General features: G+C 44.1%; 2 non-coding genes across 2 annotated transcripts; both read left to right on the forward strand.

Moving 5' to 3' along the window:
- Nucleotides 1–10,787: 10,787 nt before the first annotated feature.
- On the forward strand, nt 10,788–10,860 carry trnak-uuu. The gene has a single exon. It is a non-coding gene; the product is annotated as a tRNA-Lys (tRNA).
- Nucleotides 10,861–14,988: 4,128 nt separating this feature from the next.
- On the forward strand, nt 14,989–15,061 carry trnak-uuu. Its single transcript has one exon. It is a non-coding gene; the product is annotated as a tRNA-Lys (tRNA).

Consider the following 15,061-nt stretch of genomic DNA (forward strand, 5'->3'; position numbering starts at 1 on the left):
TACAATAATAAACTCCATTCACTGAGCCAAGGGTGCGATCGGCCAGAGTTCCATATTGTAGTGATTATCTCGCCAGCTTTACGCGCAGGATGTCCTGGTCCCGATCCCCAGTGGAGACAATGCTCCCTATCGGCCAAATAAATGGTAGCTGAAACTCAACAAGGGTGATTGTGAAGAGCTCACTGAGCTCTCTTACTGTGTTCCTCACAGCCAGCATGCTAAACGAAAATCTCTTTCCCAAAATACAGCATTTAATAAGGGTGCAGTACACTCACTCCAACCCTGACACTCTCCGCTCCGTGAGCTTGTCCAAATAACCCTTAAGTTCATTTCTTCTCTCCCAGGCTCGGTCTGACCCCAAACCCTTCCCTCGCAACAAAGCCCTGCTTTATATCGCTGGTAAATACCAGAGCAAGTTATTTATTTAATATCCCTGCCGCCTGTCTATCGTTACTTGGGGTATTCCCTTTCTATCCAATCGTGTGCCCGGCCCAATCCTGCCTCGATTGTAAGTACTCGCCTGTAAAATATTGACTCTTCTTCACAGTCTCAGCGTTATTGAATCTCAAATTCCTCTTTGTCTTACGGGTTTAGGGCACCTGTTGTGGTAAAAGACAGTGGAGGTGGAGCTGGAGGTGGAGGCGGGGGCGTGGCTTCAGTTTCCCACTGCTGAAGGCCAGGGGAACCCGCAGTGCGGTTTCTCACTCTGCCCCTGTCGGTGGTCGGATTGACTGTGATTGCAGTTCCTCAGAAGTTCTGGTTGGAGGGCAACCAGGGAAAATGCAAATATAAAGTTCCGTTTGCTGCACCGGGGAGCGCACTCGGCAGAGCATTTTCAATCCCCCTTTTTTTTTTGTTAAATTCTCAATTCTCCCTTGAAACATCTAATTCAGTGACACATCAACAAGCCGTGATGAATGGATTTTGTGACTGTGTTTCGACCGGTACAGTCATTTTCCTGTTCCTGCGTTAGGAGGGTTTTTTATTGGACCGGTTCCGTGTATATTATGCACATGTTTGCATTAACCTAAATTTGGCTGTTAGATGAACATTATCATTTTATTTCTTTCAATCCCCCCAAATTTACAAAATATATTATGGAAAAGCGTTTAGTAGTTGCGGGCCGGACTTTGGGCTGAAGTGGAGGGGTTTGTGAAGAGGTTTCTACAATTTGTGAAGAGCAATTTGAATTGAATTTCGAAAAGTATTGGGAATGGCTGTGTGAGAGGAATCCGCTGAACACAGCGGTTGACTGTAGAAAAAGTACAGAATCTGAAGGGTGCAATGTTCGCTGTTAGCCAGTACAGGTCGCTGTGCGGCGGAGGTGGCACAGTCCGGATAGCACAATCGGTAACTTTTAATCCGAGGGTCTCAGTGTTCCAGTCCCTGCTCGAGCGCTGGTTTTAACTGTGAATTATTGATTCTTACATGAATCCGACAATTAATGAGAAATTGTTGTCCATCTCTTTAAGATAGTTGAAGGATTGGCGCTCATTCTACTTGTACAGGAAGGTATTTTCTGATGTTGGTGTTTTCAGGTGTATTGAATGGTTATTTCGAAATTAACAATTTCTATTGCCACCCAGCCCCAACTCTCACGCCGTGTAAAAAATATTCTTCCTTGCCGTCCAAATGAAGCTCATAATCCGTTCCAATTTATTCCATGACAGTTAGATTTCAAATATAATTTATTTTATGACATTTTCTGAATTTCTTTTGAGTCTATGCTGACAATCTGATGTTATGAAACGGCAGGTAATGATTTTGCTTTGAAAATTAATTAAAGTGTTATTTTTTTTAGCAAATTTTGCTTGTCAATGGCAAGAGAGAACTCCACCAACAACTGAAATTCCTCCCCCCACCCCCACCCCCCCCCCCGCCCCCCCACCGCCCACCCAAAGCCACAGCCACTAATTTGCTGATATATCACACTTCCTGCCAAGGGGTTGAGTCAACATCGTGAAAGCTCCTCCCTAATAGCACTGTGGCTGCACCAACACCACAGGTGCTGTAGAGGCTCAGGAAGACAACTCACTTCCATCTTCTCAAGGGCTGTTAGTGATGGGCAATGAATGCAGGGCCAAGTAGCTGATACTAACATCCTGCAAAACCGTTTTTTTTTCAAAAAAGGCGTATTTTCACCCACAAGCTGATTTTCTACCCAATGACACCACTTAAATGTTATACAACTTGGTGTTGCCTTTTGGATGAAAATTCTACATAAGATCCCAAGGCACCATGTTGAAGAGGAGCCGGGGATGAATGCCTGGTTTCCTGGGTTTATCGATTAATCAGCATAACTAGATCATGTTCACATTTCTGCTTGTGTGAGCTGGCGGTTTGGAGATTGGCTGTTCTGATTCCTATATTAATATGGTAAGAACACGTCAAATAATTTAATTTCCTGCATAGATCTTTGCAATATCCCAATGTTCTTAAAGGTGCTATAAAGATTCAAAACTTGCCTGCTTCTTTCACACAGCATTAGGGAGGATGGTGAAAATCTTGCACAAAATGATAAATTTAATGAACGTTAAGGATAAGCAAAGTGATGGGAATGGTTTGTAAGAGGGAATTCCAGAGCTTTGGGCCTAGGCAGGTGATTCCAATACCATCAATGTTGGGAAGATTAAAATCAGGTGAGCTCAAGAGATCAGAGTTAAATGCATGTTAGGAGTGCTGGTGGCGAATGATGCAAGGGGTCATCAAGAGTGCTATCAAGTGACAGATGTTTCGCAGAAACCTGCTCACTGACGTCCTGTATGGGTTCACCCACGGTCACTCAGATCTTTACAGGCCTCATTATAGCCTTCATTCACACATGGACAACAAGCTAAACTCCACATGTGAGGTGAGAATGACTGCCCTTGACATCAAGGCATCATTTTGGCCGAGTGTGGCATCAAGGAGCCCTAGCAAAACTAAAGTCAATGGGAATCAGGGGGAAAACTCTGCACCGGTTGGAGCCATACCCAGCACAAAGGAAGATGGTTGTGGTAGTTGGCAGGAAATGTCGTCATTTGCAGGGCATCACTGCAGGTCTTATTCAGGTTTGTATCCAGGACCAACAATTTTCAGCTGCTACATCAGTTACCTTCCTTCCATCATAGGGTTAGAAGTGAAGATGTTCACTGACAATTGCACCATGTTCACCCTATCTCCGATTCTACAGATACTGAAGCAGTCCGTCACAAATGCATCCAGACCTGGGCAATATCCAGGGTTGGGCTAAGAAGTGGCAAGTAACATTTGCGCCACACAAGTGCCAGGCAATGGCCACCCTCAACAGGAGAGAATCTAAGCAACTTTACTTGAGATTCAGTGGCATTAGCATCTCTGAATATCCCGGTATCAACATCGTGGTGTTTACCATTGACAAGAAACTCAGGACTACTTGTGAATAAATCAGCTTAAACAGCGAGCGATAGGCTGAGCTAAGTGCTTCCACAACCAGCGGAACAGACCTAAGCACTGCAGTTCTGTCACATCCAGTCGTAAATTGTGGTGGACAATTAATGGTCACACCGGAGGGATAGGCTCCAAAACTACTCCATCCGCAACAACGTTGTGCCAGAAGTGCCGAGTGGCTGATCCATCTTGGCCTCCTCCAGAGGTCCACAGCGTCGCAGGTGAAAGTCTTCTCCCAATTCGATTTATTCCACGTGATACATTGAAACGGCTGAAGTCGCTGGCTAGTGTAAAGGCTGGAGGCGCTGACAGCATTCCGGCAACTGACTTCGGCTCCAGAAATTGCACCGCCCATCATCACACTGTTCCAGTGCAACTAAAATACTGGCATCCACCGAAAATGTTGCTATTGGACGAGGTGCGTCCCGTCAACAAAAAGCAAGACAAATCCAGCCCAGCTAATGGTTGCCCCATCAGTCTTCTCTCGCGTACCTTCACCACATGGTCTGCAGTGGTACAAGAGGACAGCTCACTACCACCTTCCGAAGGGCAATTAGGAATGGACAACGGCTTCAAATCAAATACCTGCGAAGTTTCAGAATAAATTCAGAAAATATTATAACACTGATCATATTTGAAAATTAAGTGTCATGGATGGAATTAAAAGGCCTATTAATAATTTTTCTTTGGAGAGCAGGGAAGATCAGCTTCGCACAGCCGTGTCACTTGGGGCTGGAGGAAACTAATGACTAACACTTTAGGAAAAAACGGAGGTCAGAATACATTAAAATATGGCATCAGATAATAGTCTCCCTTTCATATAGAGCCAGCATGTCGCAAATCTTTAAAATATCTGGAAGAAATGAGTTTGAATTCGTGGGGGATGGAATGATTGGCATGAGAATCGATAATTCCCATTTAAAAACATCTATCCGGCCAGCTCCATGCATATTGTGCACATGTTTCCATTAACCCAAGTGCCGCTGTTAGATGAATATTATCATTTTTTTCTTTCAATCAGGCAGCACCCCCAAATTTTCAAAAAGTAGTTGAAGAGCGCTTTGTGGGCGCGGGCCGGACTTTGGTGTGAATTGGACCGGTTTGTGAAGAGGTTTGTAAAATTTGTGAAGAGCAATTTTGATTGAATTTAGCAAATGTATTGGGAATGGATGTGTGAGAGGAATCCGCTGAATCAACTGGATGACTTCAGAAAAAGCACAGAATCTGAAGGATGCAATGTTCGCTGTCAGCCAGCATAGGACGCTGTGCCCAAATGGCCCTCGAGGCCCGGATAACGCAGTCATTAAAGCATCAGACTTTTCATCTGAGGTTCCGGGATTCACGTACCTGTTCAGGCGTAGGCTTTAACTTCGAAATATCGATTCACACCTAAATTCAGAAATCATGACCAGTTCATGGGCACTCCCAAGGTGTTTCAAACATTTGTGATATGCCAATTCTGTTTGAAGTTGAAGGTGTTTTTTGATGTCGGTGTTTTCAGTTACATCAAATGGTATTTTCGAAATTATCAATTTTCATTACCACCCAGAGCCAGCTGACAAGGCGAATTCAAGTGATCGTCCCTGCCTACCAAATAAAATTCATTAACCTGTTCCAATTCATTCCATGACAGTTAGATTTCCAATATAATTTATTTTATTATATTTTCTGAATGTCATTTGAGAATTTGCAGGTAAACTGATGTTGTGAAACGGTAACTAATGCCTTTGCTTTGAAGTGTAAATAGATTGTTATTTTTATTGACAAATTTTGCATTGTAAGAGGCAAGAGATAACTCCATCAAAACCTGCAATTTCTTCACCGAACCACACACACCAACTTGCTCATATAACACTTACTTCCATGGAGTTGAGTCAAAATCCGGGGACCTCCTTCTTAACAGCACTGTGGTTGCACTAACACCACAGGTGCTGCTGCGGTTCAAGAAGACAATTCACCATCATCTTCACAAGGGCCAGGAGAGATGGGCAATAAATGTGGGGCTTGCTAGGTGCTGCCAACATCATGTGGAACAATTTTCTTTAAAATAAAAAGCTCCTTTTCATCGACAAGCTGATTTCCATCCAATGACACATCTTACAGACATTAACTGGGTGTTGCCTTTTTTGATGAAAATCCTGCAAAAGATCCCAAGGCACCATGTCAAAGAGGAGAAGGGGAGGAATGTCTGGTGTCCTGGGTGTATCAATTAATCAACAAAACAACGGTAGGTTACCAGATCTTGATCATTGTTAGCGGGAAGAAAGTAAATGAGAATTTATGGTAAGGGAGGATTCATTATAAGGGAACCAATCACTTAAATTAAAAGCTATACGCTGGCCAGCGCAAACCAGTATCTCAACAATTAAACAGTGAAACCAGATGAACCTTATACACTCTCAAACTTTGTACATCCTCAGGGTTTGCAATCAGGAGGAAGTTTCTGGGAGTTAGACTGGAGATTTACGTTGGAAAACAGCGAAGACTAAGAGATGGGGAAGGACAGATGGTCCCAGCTTAGGTAGGAGGTAATGTCTCTTACTGGTTCAGCAATAGGGACACAAGATGCATGTACTTGATACGAGAGATGTCTGTTTACTGTAAAACTATATTTTGACGAGATCGGAATCTGGAAACTGCACTTGTAAGTGATCAACAATGAATAAATATGTTGAAAACTTATATTTTAGCAGAGTGCGAATTCAAGCTGCATTGAGAAGGTTCTCCCCTCGCAATTGCTGGAATAAACGATCATGACCTGTACCTGAGACTCCTCTGATCCGTTTGTCAGAGTGACCACAACAATCACATTGCTGTTTGTGTGAGCTTGCAGTTTGCAAATTGCCTGCTGTGATTCCCACTTTACGACAGTAAGAAGATTTCAAAACAATTTAATTACCTGCACATATCTTTGGGATATCCTAATGTCATGAAAGGTGCGATAACCATTCAAAACTGTCCTTCTTTCACACAGCATTAGGGAGGATGGTGAAAAGCTTGAACTAAAAGAGTGGTTTACTGAACGTTCCGAATGAGTGACAAGTTGGGGAGTATTTCTGGGAGCGAATTCCAGAGCTTTGGTCCTAGGCGGGTGTTGGAAAGATTATAATCAGGGAAGCTCAAGAGGTCAGTGTTAATAAGTGATGGGGATATTGGTGGCGTGTTTGTAAATTAATGAGTTAGCGAGGTATGATGGATTCCAAGGTCCCTTTTTTCTTTGCAAATAAAAATAATTTAAATCCAGACATTTGTCCAAGGGGAGCCAACATATACTATAGATGTCTTGGGCGGTGATTTTGTGGAGCATGGGCAATAGAGCTTTGATCATTTAAAAATTATGGAGGTGCGAACATGGAGGGCCTGTGAAGAGTGCATTGGGATAGCCAAGTCTAGAGGCAACAGGATTATTGTTCTGGGCTCCAGCAACAGATGTGTTACAGCTGGTGTGGTGCTTGGAAATGGAAATTGGTTGAGGTGGAAACTGGCTATTTCACTGGTGACACAGACCCATATTCAGAAGCTAATCTTTGTGCCAAATATTGAATCGAGTATGTGAACAGTCTGCTTCAAGGTCACACAGTTATCATAGCGAGTAGGATGGAGCCAGAAGCTGGGATAGGGGAGCTTGCAGCAGCGTCCAAAGATAAGAAGGAAATTTCTTCTCATTCAATGCTGGATATTGGATAAGCAGTTTGATATAATGGCAATGGTTGTGGGGCGGAAAGAGATCTGAGGGGGAGCAGTGTATCAACAATGTACATTGAAAAAATATGATGTCACTGTGGGTCAGCACCTCAACGAGAAATAGGAATTGGTCAGGGAGGGGACCCCGAGGGAATGCAGAGGTGCTAGTGCAGAAATAGGATGAGAAATCATTGCCCTGGATCTATTTAGATTGGTTAGTAGGGAACCATGCTCTCTATTCAATATTTCTTTCCACATATTTGGATGGTTTTCTATCTTCTTCTTTACTAAATATTCCATTATTTCTCGCAGCACTGTTTTTAACCTGACTGGTCTATAATTCTCTAGGCATATTCCGTCCAGCGACATAACTGTACGACTTGTATTATTTATTTACCAATCCTCTTTCTCAACATATTTCTTCGAACAAATTATTAAATATAAATAGCCATCCTTATTCTGTAACATGTCCAGATATTTTAAAATATGTGGATGAATACATCCTGATCTAGCAACTCAAAGACTCGGAAGAAATTCGGCGCTGTTTGCCATTAGCAAGAGCAGACTTGTGCTGAAATATAATCTGTACCCTCATGGACTGGCATATTCCCCATTCTACCAATGTCACCAAGCTAAGGGAACAACCCTCGTTCAATGAAGAGTGCACGAGGGAATGCCAGGAGCAGTAGCAGGTATATCCAAAAAGGACGTGTCAATCTTGTAAAGCTGGAACCCAGGACTACTTGCGTTCCAATCAGCATTAGCAGCAAGCGATAGGCAGGGCTAAGTGATTCCACAACCAACTGAACAGATCTAAGCACTGCAGCCATGTCACATGCTGTCATGAATTGTGATGGACAATTACACAACTCCCCGGAGGAAGTAGCTTCACAAATACCCCATTCTGAATGATGGAAGAGCCTTGCAAATCCAATGATACGGCTGCACAATTACAACAAACATCAGTGGGAATTGCAGCGTGGATGATCCATATCGGCCTCCTGCAGAGGCCGCCAGAGTCACAGAGGCCAGTCTTAAAGCAATTTGGTATATTCCTCGTGATACATTGAAAAGGCTGAAGGCACTGGATAGTGCAAAGGTTGGGTCGCTGATAGCATTCCGGCAACAGACTTCAGCTCTTGAACTTGCAACGCCCCTGGCCAAGCCATTCCAGTGCAGCTACAATTCTGGCATCTGTCCAAAATACGGATTTTGGCCGAAGTGTGTCCATTGGACAAAATTCAGGAGAGGTCCAACCAAAGCAATGACTGCCACATCAGCCTACGTTTGATCATGTGTAAAGAGATGGGAGGGGTCATCAACAGTAGTATCAAGTGACACTTGCTTAGCAATCCCCTGATCACTGACGCCCAATTTTGGTTCCGCCAATGTGACTCAGTTTCTGACCTCATTGCAGCCTTAATTGAAATGTGAAAAAATGCAGAACTCCACATGTGAGATGAGATTGGCTGCCATTGTCATCAAGGCAGCTTTTGGCCGATGCTGGAATCATGGAGTCCTAACAAAACTGGAGTCAATGGGAATCAGGGTTACTACCAACAATTTGGACCAATACTCAGCCCAAAGGATGCTGGTTGTGGTAGTTGGCGGGAAATCATCTCAGTTCCAGGACATCACTGCAGGACTTCCTCAGGGCAGCATCCTATGCCGAAAAATCATTTACCTTCCTTCCATCATAGGGTCAAAAGTGGAGATGTACCCTGATTATTGCACAATTCGCACCACCTTTCATGCATCCTCAGGTACTGAAGCAGTCCTTCATAAAATGCTGCAAGACCTGGGCAATATCCAGACTTGGACTGAAAAGTTACAAATAACATGTGCACCACACCAGCGCCAGGCAATGAACATCTCCAACAGGAGAGAATCTAAGCAACTTTACTTGAAATTCAATGGCATTACCATCGCTGAATCCCCCCACTATCAACATTCTGGGGTTTACCATTCACCTGATACTGAACTGTTTGAGCCACATAAACATTGTGATTACAAAGCTCGGAAACCTGCAGCGAGCAAATCACCTCCTGACTCCCGACAACCTGTCCACCATCTACAAGATCCAAGTACTGAGTGAGATGGAATGTCTCCACTTGCGTGGATGAGTGAAGCTCCGACAGCACTCGTGAAACTTGATGCTGTCCAGTTTGAAACAGCCCGCTTGATTGGCACCGAATCCACAAACATTCACTCCTCACCACAGATGCCCAGTAGTAGCATTGCATCCCAGCAACAAGATGCAATCTAGGAATTCACCAAGACTCCTTTGAGAGCACCTTCCAAACCCACGACCATTGCCATCTAGAACGATAAGGGTAGAAGATATATTTGGAACGCCAAGACGTCGAGGGTCCCCTCTAATCTCTAAGCATGCTGACTTGGAAATATTTCTGTCCTTCCCTCATGTCACTGGGTCCAAATCCTGGAAATCCCTCCCTAAGAGCAGTGTGGGCGTTCCGACATGATATGGGCTGCAGCGGTACAAGATGGCAGCTCACCACCACATCCTAAGGGCAATTAGAAATGGGCAATAAATACTGGCTCAGCCAGCAAATCCCACATCCAGTGAATGAATAAATGATCCATTTATTTAATACCGCTGTCACCGGTCTGCGGCTACTTTGGCTACTATCCTCTCTATCCCATTGTGCTCCCATTCCCAATGCTTCCCTGTATTTAAAATACTTGCCTGTAAAATATTTTAATGTGTTCTTTTCTGTTCCTAGCCTATTTCATCTGAGGATAAAAGCAAAATACTGCTGATGTTGGAACTCTGAAACATAAACAGAAAATGCTGGAAAAACTCAGCAGGTCTCAAAGTATCTGTGGGGAGAGAAACAGAGTTAACGTCTCGAGTCCTTATGACGCTTCTTCGGAGCTTCAGTGTTATTTAATCTCAAATTCCTCTTTGCTTTGTCGCTTTACCGAAGCTCATGCCGTAAAGAAACGGGCGTCCCTTCACTTTCCCACTGTTAAAGGCCCGAGGATCCCGCTGCGGTGCAGATTTCTTACCCTCCTTCTGTCGGAAGTTCGAGCAGGAAGTGTTGCAATCCTACTGTGATTGCAGTTCCTCGGAATTGTTGGTTAAATGGCAACCAGCGAACATGCGTTATGTAAAATTCTAGATGCTACCCCGGCGAGCGCACTCGGCAGAGCATCAGACGTTTAAGATGAGGGCCCAGGGTCTAATTTCCTGTTTGCCGACTTTTTTTTTAATTTCTCGATTCTCATGTGAATCATCCACTTCAGTGACTCATCAAAAACCCGCGATGAATGGATTTTGTGATTGTGTTTCGTCCAATTCAGTAATTTTATTGTACATTCATTCAGGAGGGTTGTTATCCTGTCGGCTCCTTGAATATTGTGCACGTGTTTGAAATAACCTAAATGTAGCTGTTGGACGAATATTATATATTTTTTCTTTGAATCAGGCAGCACGCCAAATTTACAAAGTAAAATGGGAGACATTTTCTGGGCACGGGCCGGACTTTGGGGTGAAGTGAACAGGTTAGGATTTGTGAAAAGCAATTGTGATTGAATTTAGCGATGGTATTGAGAGTGGGTGCGTGAGGGAAATCCGGTGAACACAGTGGATGGCCGCAGGAAAAGGACAGAATGTGAAGGATGCAATGTTCGCTGTCAGCCAGTAAAGGTCGCTGTGCGGCCGTGCGCCAAGGGCCCGGATAGCTCAGTCGGTAGAGCATCAGACTTTTAATCTGAGGGTCCAGGGTTCAAGTCCCTGTTCGGGCGGTGAATTTTATCAGCTACTTATCGATTCTGATGTTAGTCGCTGAAATCATTAGCAATTCCTGCAATTGGTTTCACGATATTTCCAAAGTTTGTGATATGCTGATTCTATTTGACGTGCAAAGTATTTTCTGATGGCAGTATTTTCGCTTGTATTGAATGTTACTTTCGAAGGTATCTTTGGACCTCTCTTCCTCAGAAGGCGGTGGATATTGGTGGCGTTTTTGGAAACTACTGATTCAGCGAGGTATCATGGATTTAAAGGTCCCTTTTTTCTTTAAAATAAAAGCATTTAAAATGCAAGCATTTCTCCAAGGGGAGCCAACATATGTTGTAGATTCACTGGTGGTGATTTTGTGGGGCATGGGACATACAGCTTTGACCAATTCAAAGTTGTGGAGGCGACAATATGGAGAGATAGCGAAGAGTGGATTGGGATTATCAAGTCTCGAGGGAACAAGATGATTGCTCAGAGCTCCAGGAGCAGATGAGTTGAATTGATGTGGTGTTGTGCAATGGAGATTGGTGGAGTTGGAAATAGGTGATTTTAGTGGTGATGCAGGTACATTGTCAGAAGCTGATTTTTGGGTCACATATGAAATCAAGTATGTGAACAGTCTGGTTCAAGGTCGCAGAGTTTTCACACTGAGTAGGATGGAGTCTGAAGCTGGGATAGGGGAGCTTGTAGCAGGGACCAAAGAAGGAAAGGAAATATCTTTGCATTCAGTGCTGGATATTGCATAAGCAGTTTGATAAAGTGGCAATGGTTGTGTGGCAGAAAGAGATCTGAGGGGCTGCAGTGTATCATCAATGTACATGATGAAAAAAATATGATGTCACTGAGGGTCAGCACCTCAATGAGAAATACGAATGAGTGAGGGAGGGGACCCCGAGGGAATCCAGATGTGCTACTGCAGCAATGGGATGAGAAATCATTGCTTGTGATACCCTGGATCTGTTTAGATTGTTAAGTAGGGAACCATGCTGTCCATTCAATATTTCTTTCCTCATATTTGGATGGTTTTCTATCTTCTTCTTTAGTAAACATTCTATTATTTCTCGCAGCACTGTTGTTAACCTGACTGGTCTATAAATCTCTCGGCATGTTCCGTCCAGCTTCATAAGTGTACGGATTGTATTACTCATTTACCAATCCCCTTTCTCAACATATTTTTTTCGAACAAATTATTAAATATAAATAGCCATCCTTATTCTGTAACATGTCAAGATTGTTTTTAAATATGTGGATGAATACATCCTGATCCAGCAACTCAAAGACTCGGCTGACATTAGGCACTGTTTGCCATTAGCAAGAGCAGACTTGTGCTGAAACATTATCTGCAAACTGATGGCCCGGCATAGTCCCCATTCTACCATTGTCACCAAACCAAGGGAACAACCCTGTTCAATGAAGAGTGCACGAGGGAATGCTAGGAGCAGTAGCAGGCCTTTTCTAAAAAGGACGTGTCAACTTTGTAAAGCTGGAATGCAGGACTACTTGCGTGCCAATCAGCATTAGCAGTGAGTGTTGGCAGGGCTAAGTGATTCCACAACCAACAGAACAGATCTAAGCAGTGCAGCCATGTCACATGCAGTCGTGAATTGTGATGGACAATTACACAACTCCCCGGAGGAAGTAGCTTCACAAATACCCCATTCTAAATGATGGAAGAGCGATGCAAATCCAGTGGTACAGCTGCACAATTACAACAATCAGCAATGACTGCCACATCAGCCTACGTTTGATCAAGTGTAAAGAGATGGGAGGGGTCATCAACAGTAGTATCAAGTGACACTTGCTTAGCAATCCCCTGATCACTGATGCCCAATTTTGGTTCCGCCAATGTGACTCAGGTTCTGACCTCATCGCAGCCTTAATTCAAATATGGAAAAAATGCGGAACTCCAAATGTGAGATGAGAGTGACTGCCATTGACATCAAGGCAGCTTTTGGCCGATGCTGGAATCATGGCGTGCTGACAAAACTCTGGTCAATGGGAATCAGGGTTACTACCAATCAGTTGGACCAATACCCAGCCCAAAGGATGCTGGTTGTGGTAGCTGGCGGGAAATCATCTCATTTCCAGGACATCACTGCAGGACTTCCTCAGGGCAGCATCCTAGGTCGAAAAATCATTTAACTTCCTTCCATCATAAGGTCAGAAATGGGGATGTACCCTGTATATTGCACAATTTGCAGCACCTTTCACGCATCCTCAGGTACTGAAGCAGTCCTTTATAACATGCAGCAAGACCTGGGCAACATCCAGACTTGGGCTGACAAGTTGCAAATAACATGTGCTCCACACAAGTGCCAGGCAATGACCAACTCCAACAGGAGAGAATCTAAGCAACTTTACTTGAAATTCAATGGCAATACCATCGCTGAATCCCCCCACTATCAACATCCTTGGGGTTACCATTGACCTGATACTGAATTGGTCGAGCCACATAAACATTGTGATTACAAGGCTCGGAACCCTGCAGCGAGCAAATCACCGACAACCTGTCCACCATCTACAAGATCCAAGTAAAGAGTGTGATAGAATGTCTCCACTTGCGTGGATCAGTGAAGCTCCGACAGCACTCATGAAACTTGATGTTGTCCAGTTTGAAACAGCCCACCTGATCGGCACCAGATCCACAAACATTCACTCCTCACCACAGACGCCCAGTAGTAGCATTGCATCCTATCAACAAGATGCATTCTAGGAATTCACCAAGACTCCTTTGAGAGCACCTTCCAAACCCACGACCAATACCATCTAGAAGGATAAGGGTAGAAGATAGATGGGAACGACGTTCCCCTCTAAGTCTCTCAGCATGCTGACTTGGAAATATTTCTGCCCATCCCTCATGTCACTGGGTCCAAATCCTGGAAATCCCTCCCTAAGAGCAGTGTGGGCGTTCCTACACAACATGGGCTGCAGCGGTACAAGATGGCAGCTCACCACCACCTTCCCAAGGGCAATAAGAAAAGGGCAATAAATGCTGGCTCAGCCAGCAAATCCCACATCCAGTGAATGAATAAATGATCCATTTATTTAATACCGCTGTCACCGGTCTGCGGCTACTTTGGCTACTATCCTCTCTATCCCATTGTGCTCCCATTCCCAATGCTTCCCTGTATTTAAAATACTTGCCTGTAAAATATTTTAATGTGTTCTTTTCTGTTCCTAGCCTATTTCATCTGAGGATAAAAGCAAAATACTGCTGATGTTGGAACTCTGAAACATAAACAGAAAATGCTGGAAAAACTCAGCAGGTCTCACAGTATCTGTGGGGAGAGAAACAGAGTTAACGTCTCGAGTCCTTATGACGCTTCTTCGGAGCTTCAGTGTTATTTAATCTCAAATTCCTCTTTGCTTTGTCGCTTTACCGAAGCTCATGCCGTAAAGAAACGGGCGTCCCTTTACTTTCCCGCTGTTAAAGGCCCGAGGATCCCGCTGCGGTGCAGATTTCTTACCCTCCTTCCGTCGGAAGTTCGAGCAGGAAGTGTTGCAATCCGACTGTGATTGCAGTTCCTCGGAATTGTTGGTTAAATGGCAACCAGAGAACGTGCGTTATGTAACATTCCAGATGCTACCCCGGCGAGCGCACTCGGCAGAGCATCAGACGTTTAAGATGAGGGCCCAGGGTCTAATTTCCTGTTTGCCGACTTTTTTTTTTAATTTCTCGATTCTCATGTGAATCATCCACATCAGTGACACATCAACAACCCACGATGAATGGATTTTGTGATTGTGTTTCGTCCAATTCAGTAATTTTATTGTACATTCATTCAGGAGGGTTGTTATATGGTCGGCTACTTGAATATAGTGCACGTGTTTGAAATAACCTAAATGTAGCTGTTGGACGAATATTATATAATTTTTCTTTGAATCAGGCAGCACGCCAAATTTACAAAGTAAAATGGGAGACATTTTCTGGGCACGGGCCGGACTTTGGGGTGAAGTGAACAGGTTAGGATTTGTGAAAAGCAATTGTGATTGAATTTAGCGATGGTATTGAGAGTGGGTGCGTGAGGGAAATCCGGTGAACACAGTGGATGGCCGCAGGAAAAGGACAGAATGTGAAGGATGAAATGTTCGCTGTCAGCCAGTAAAGGTCGCTGTGCGGCCGTGCGCCAAGGGCCCGGATAGCTCAGTCGGTAGAGCATCAGACTTTTAATCTGAGGGTCCAGGGTTCAAGTCCCTGTTCGGGCG

The sequence above is a fragment of the Carcharodon carcharias genome, chromosome 24, assembly GCF_017639515.1.
Source record: "Carcharodon carcharias isolate sCarCar2 chromosome 24, sCarCar2.pri, whole genome shotgun sequence".
Lineage (NCBI taxonomy): Eukaryota > Metazoa > Chordata > Chondrichthyes > Lamniformes > Lamnidae > Carcharodon > Carcharodon carcharias.